Source organism: Mastomys coucha, unplaced genomic scaffold (genome assembly GCF_008632895.1).
Source record: "Mastomys coucha isolate ucsf_1 unplaced genomic scaffold, UCSF_Mcou_1 pScaffold7, whole genome shotgun sequence".
NCBI classification, from domain to species: Eukaryota; Metazoa; Chordata; class Mammalia; order Rodentia; family Muridae; genus Mastomys; species Mastomys coucha.
Window position 1 is genome coordinate 46,251,908 of NW_022196913.1, and position 7,004 is coordinate 46,258,911.

Below are 7,004 nucleotides of genomic sequence, written 5' to 3' on the forward strand. Positions count from 1 at the left end.
AAACAGCATCCTAAACAAAACCCAACAAGCATGAAAAAGGGGTCCACACAGTGGACACACCGGCAGGAGTAAGAAGTAGAAAAAAGTTTCTTTCTTCCTGCCCTTGGTAAGATGCACTCCAGAAAGCATGGAACTCTTTGTGATGCAAACACTTTCATTCTAGAAAAGCTGTTAATCCTCCCAGCCCCACTCCCTCCATAAAAACACAACAACAGCAACAACAACAACAAAAACAACAACAACTTGAGGCCTTCATGGAAAAAAAAAGATTTTTAAATAAGGTGACACCAACTTCACAGTTTCTTCAACTCTCCAATGCACCTGGACTCACTGCCTCCATTACTCTGAAACACTGTACTACCCAGGGGCTGAGGGTGGAGCTCAGAAGCCCAAGTCTGGCATGAGACAAGTCCCTCATTCCATCTCCAGTACTGCAAACCAAACCCAATCAACAAACAGATACATGGGGCTTGTTTATCGATATACTTCAGGTAGTTTTCAACCAAATAGTGAGTTAGACTAGTTTACTTTTAAGAAAGAGAAAGGTTACACAAGAGTGTTTTTCTCTGACATATATAGAGAAGCAATCCTCCAACTGAAGAGCACCTGGAAGTGACAAGGAGGAGGAGCTGATGTAGGACAAGGTGGTCCAGGCTGACCTAAGAGCATGGAACCTTGGCTTCACTCAGAGAAAGTGGTTTCTGCCAGATCTGACTGTTAATGATCTCCAGCACTCAAACAGACCTTAGTTCCTCTAATTGACAAGGTAGAGCATGTCAGAAGGACCAAGCTGTCCAGACTAGCTGGGGGCCATTTCAAGGCCATGATTTGTCCATGTTCACATTAACCATGGTAAAAGAATCAAGAACCCTTGGCTCTGGACAGCCACACACATTGCTTACCTAGTAACCAAGGATCAAAGTTCTCATTCAGGATAAGTGATATAGAAATAGGTTATGAGATCTCCCAAATATCACAACCAGTTTTGTTTCTCACAGAGTTTTAAAGCAATATAAAATTTACACCAGGGCAAACCTTGTACTCTTGCTGCTCAAACTCAATTGGGTCTTCAGCTCTCACCTCCAAGTGTTTTTATTTTGTTTTAGATATAGCATTCCTATGTCAGAGGCAGTGGGCTTTTTGTTGGTTGGTTGGTTGGTTTTATTTTAAAGATGTGTCCCTGGTAGAATCACTCTAGAAGCCAGTGGAGTGACCACAGTTGTGTCATGTTACAGACCATGTTATAAACACAGTTGTTTCTCTCTTCTACCACTGGGATGTCCATCTTACAGGTCTTGGAGGTCACAGTTTCTTCAGCCATTTCCATGGCTACTCCACACATCAGCTCAATGGAAGAGGGCCGCTGGGTTCTCTTGTAGGTCTTGATACTATAACCTTCAGAATGAGACTTCGGGGTGGTGTTTAGGTCCAAAGACAGCCTGCGTGTCTTATGAGTTCTTTTTCTTCTCCCCACTTTCAGGATCCAAGGTACCAGGATTTGTGCCAGGTTGGGCTTTGGATGAGCCAGAGCTGAACCATATCTGGCCTCTGCTTTGAAGATGAGTGACTGCTTGGGTGGCCTGTGCTGCTACAGGTGCTTTTCTTCCTCTCTATCCTCTCTGAAGCTCTAGCTCAGGGAGTACTTCTGCCACTTGGAAATACTTGGTGAGTGGAATACCATGGTGAGTCCTTTGTGGGATGAGTATCTAGCATCCCTTAGCCCTGTCCGGTTCTCAGAATGCTGGGTACTCTCCTGGGCTTACTTCATAATCAGAGAATTCACGGTGGAATTTAGCTTTACCCTTCACCATCAGGACCTTGTCTAAACAGCCAGTGGCTTTTGGTGAGGTCATGGCAAGGGAACATTATCTAACAATTCCCTCTAAATTGAGGAGTTTCCTCTTAATGGGGGGGGGAGCTCATGAGTCTTAGGAAGCAAATGGCCCAAGTCCAAGAAAGCAGAAACTCCCAAGACTCACAAGGGCTCTCCCCAACTTTATAAGGACAATACAGTGCCAGGGAGAGGAGGCTCTCTGACCAGCTAATCTACCTTCAAGTTGAAAGAGCATAGAGGTTGCAGCTTTCCTGAGTTGTCACTCAGCCCCATTTGGATGTTTCAAGTGCCTTTGAGTCACCCATACTCTTGCAGGTAACCCCACAAGGTCCATTGGTTCATCAACTTGAACACAGGTGGCATTGTTTGTCTGGATTGTCACTGGCTCCCAATCTGGGGCAAAAGAACATTTGTTAGCATCTCCCCACTCAATTTGTGGGTGGCACTAGTCTCCCCTTCTTTTATATTTGACCAGGTATGGATACTTAACTCTAGAGTCACCGGCTTCCAGGTGACCAGTGCCCACGTTTGATGTAGAAGGAGTCTTCTTGGCACAGGGTCTTTGCTGACATCTGATGAACAGGGACATATGGCCTACAGATGTACTAGGCTCAAGAACTGTCAGTTGTGGTTGTAGAAAACAATACCTGGTCTGTCTATCATATCGTGTCTTGGCAAGGCAACTATGGTTGACAACAATTAATGATGCATTTCAAAATGACCGTAGAGAGGACTTTGAATTTTCTCAACACAAAGACAGGGTAAATGGGTAGGCTGATGGCTATACCAATATATCTGGTCCTTACACATTATATAGATATATTGAATGTCACATAGCATTTCCAAATAGATCAAGGAAACTTTTTGTTTTTTAAATTTCAAAACAAGCTCTCTTTGCTGCCAGACCTCCAGTATCATGGGCTGTATGCATGTTGATGGCAAGGGCTTGTCCCAGTTGGTGCTACCCTACCACTGTAGCATCTCCCACTGACTGAAGCTGACATCTGACAATGTGAAGGAAGAGATTGACAAACAGGCCATGAAAGACCTGACTTGTTCCCAGAGGTGTGATCCTCAGGGACTCACATGGTGTGGCTGGTAACAAAATCTTGAGAAACCTTAAGTCCAAAGACTTTGCCCCTACCTTCCTGAGGAACTCAACCATTTAATTAAGAAAGCAGTCACTGTTCACAAGCACCTTGAGAGGAACAGAAAGGAGAAGGATGCTAAATTCCACCTGATTCTGCTAAAGAGCAGAATTCACCAGTTGGCTCACTACCAACTGGTTGTCTTCCCACCCAGTTGGAAATAGAAGTAGTCCAGCCTCTGTGGTATAAATTCTTTTGTGTACATAAGCAATAAAATAATTTTAGATAAAAATTTTTAATTATTTAAAATAATGTTTGCTAGCTTATCTCAAAGCAGGCTTTTTATAATGAAAAATGAATTTAAAAAATAGCCTAATATGTCTTAGATAATAAGACATCACGTAGCCCCCAAATATCTCCTATTTGTTTTGGGGGTGAGTAGGAAGGGGAGTGTATACATATTAGGTTTGTTTGTTTTGAAAGCTTTACGAAGATGGATGTCCTGCATTTTTATTTTCCTACTTAAGATGGAATCTGTATTTATTTTAGTAGAATAGTATCAACCCACTTGACGTGGCATAGGAAACATGGCAGGAACAAAAAGAATTCAATTGGAAAAAGACCTTTTAAAAAGATATAAAGATGTAGATTCTGATAGCATGGTTGATTACCCAAATGGCGGTCAGAGTGAAAGCCATGAAAGAAAACAATGCTTCACCTCTGGGTTCCCTCCTAAAATGTTTCCCCCTCACGGCAAAGGCAAACTGAAACTTTTGATTCCCAGGTCTCCAAGTGTGTTCTTTTCTCTTGATATTAATAACTCCACTTTGCATCGCACATCTTGGTTTAAAAATGTTTTAGCATCCGTTCGTTTAGGTATTTATAGTTAGGATTTCACACTCGGGGAGAGGTATGTAAGGTTCCATTTGCCTGGGTGTGCAGGCGTGGAGCGCTTTCCTTTCCTTGGCTGCTTCAGGACAGAGTTGAGGGATAGAGGAGATCAGGGAGGGAGAGTAAAAGATCCAGCAACAGTATCTCCTGCTGGGGTAACCAGCTGCTGTCCTGCTTAGGGCCGGCTTCCCAGAGTCCTTGTACTCAACTAAATTCAAAGACCAGTTGCCATTTTTTAAATCTGCTTAAAATCCTGAATCTGCTCATACAGATTCAGGTGTCTGCAGAGGCCAGAGAGTCTGGGAACCCTTGAGCTACAGTTACAGGTAGCTGTGAGCCACCCAAAGCGGGTACTGGGAATAGAACTCTGATACCCTTGAAGCACAATGTGTTCTATTAACTGCTGAGCCATCTCTCTAGCCCTAAGGACCAATTTCTAACACATTGCATCCCAAAGTTGCATTCAAGATGGGATATCACCTGAAGGAAAGTTTATTTAATTATTTATTTGGGGGAATACCCCTGACCTAGTGGAACAGTGTGCTGTGTTGGTGAAGGAAGAGACATTACCACCCACAGGACTAGCTTACTACAAGATTCTCTCTGAATGTGCCATTTTCTGAGCTGCTGGAAGAAGGGATAAGCAGCCCTTTGTCTTTCTAACAGGTTAGGACAGAGATTGGAACACAGCTGCCTTGGCCAGCACCACCCATGCTTCTTTGAGTTCTTCCTAGTCTTCTGTGACCTTCTAGTACCAATTAGCAGGTCTATTGAAGGGATATGTATGCTGGGCTTATCTTGCCCTTCCCCCCACTCTACACAGGGATGGCTCAACAATTTCTTATTATTCTATTTTAAATTTTAATTTTTTATTTATTCTTTAATCTTTTTTTTTTTATAATCCAGACTTCATCCCCCTCCCGGTCCCACCTTCTGACTGTTCCACATCCCGTATCTCCTCCCCTGACTCCTTCCTCCACCCCACCAGACCTCCCCACTCCCTGGGTCCTCAAGTCTCTGCATCTTCTCTGACTGAGTCCAGACCCGGAAGTCCTCTGCTGTATATGTGTTGGTAGCCTCATATCAGCTGGTGTATGCTGCCTGGTTGGTGGCTCAGTGTCTGAGAGATCTGGGGCGGTCCAGGTTAGTTGAGACTGATGGTGGAATACCAGTGTTCTTGCAGAGAACCTAGGTTTAGCTCCTAGCACCTACCTGGCAGTTAACAACTGTCTGTAACTCCAGTTCCAGAGGATCCAATAGCATCTTTTGGCTTCCTTGGGTATCATGCACGTGTGATGCACTTACATGAATGCAGGCAAAACACCTGTACACATAACATAGAAAGGAATGAATGGATGAATATGCGTAACTGTTAAATATACCTATGGTGGACTTAAAAAGTATATTGTGTGAGTAGTATGCACATAGTCACAGGGTCCATATCTAGCATCAGAAAACAATAACAATAAAAGTGATCAGAGAAGAGACTTCGTTCATAGTTCCTGCATTGATGTGGTTTTGTTTCTCCAACTTGAGCTTTGGGACCCTTGATCCTTCAAAGAGTTTAGATTTTCACCTTCTTTTCTACCCACAGGCCATTTGATACCATCCAGATGATTAATTAAGGCCTTAACTAACTGATTTAGCTAACCATATTATGGAAGCCCTGTTGAACTATTAACATGGCAGTGAAATAACCACCCCCAAATCAAATAGCTCCGTCCATTCATACATGCATGGAAACAGTGTGTTTTCAGGACTTGACACGGTTTTTAAAAATATCAAATACAAGAGGATTTGATAGTGTACATCTGTAATCTTCATGTTAGTGAGGCAAAGGCAAGGTAATCACATGGTATTTGAGGACAGTCTGGGAGAGAGACATAGTAAGTTTCAGATGGGCATAGACTACATATCAAGTCTCTGAGAATGAGACAGAAATCAAGGCACACATAGAAGTGCATGTGTGTGTGTGTGTGTGCGTGCATATATACAAAATATGTGTATATATGTATTTAGCACACGTGGTCAGCTCTCTGTATCCATATATTCTGAATCCATAAATTCAACCAACCACAGACAGAGAACATTTGAAAAATTGTATCTATAGAATGACAATTTTATTTAGTCATTCAGGCAAATCTGCAAAATAACTGCTTACATGGGCTTGCATTTGGTGCCATGAGTCACCTAAAAGGAATTTGGATTTTTTTTAAGGGGTTATGTACAAGTAACATGAAAATATTATGCTATTTTATAGGAGGGTTTCGGTATTTTTATGTTTTGTGTTTTGTTTTTTGTTTCTTGCTTTTTTCGAGACAAGGTTTCTCTGTGTAGCCCCGGCTGTCCTGGAACTCATTCTGTAGACCAGGCTGGCCTCGAACTCAGAAATCCGCCTGCCTCTGCCTCTGAAGTGCTGGGACTAAAGGCATGTGCCACCACTGCCTGGCTGGGTTTCGGTATTTTATGCATCTGAGCATCTGTAGGTTTAGGTATATTCTAGGAACCTAGAACCAGCTCCTTTCTGGATAGAATGAAATGACTATGTGCACATAAGTATTTATGCATGTCTAAGGGTCTAACATTCTTAAAACGCTTAGCATAGAATAAATATAATTTGAACTTAGAAATAACACATCTTTGTTGAAAGATTTTCTGTTTTTTACTAGACAATTCTGACATTCTGTTGCCCCACTACCCCTCACCCCCAACTTTCTCCTTCACCCCATACAGAAGGAAGATAGATGGGGTCAGTATCAAAGTGATGGGAAATTCCTGTTATAGGCAACTGAGTGAGGCAACATACAATTTGGTACCAGTCAAATTCGGTACCAGTCAGAAATACCAGTATATTATGTAATAGTCAACAATTCAAAAGCTTTTCTAGAAATTGCTATATTTCCACCCTCAAGGCACCTTCCAAACATTCAGCCTAAGATTATATTTCAAGGCAAGAGTTTGACCATTAAGCAAATTTATCTTTGTACCATGTAACAGCAAGAGCCATTTAACTGAACACAAGGCTCGGTGTCTTTTTTAAAGGTACTGGCTCCTCTCAACAAAAATAGAATCCAGGGAGTGACAGCAGAGCCTCCTGCCGACTGAGCCATCTTTGCAAATAGTTGTTCTATTTTCAAAAGAAGAATATATTTTTTCAATCATGTTTAGACATTGTGTAGCTTAAAGACAAG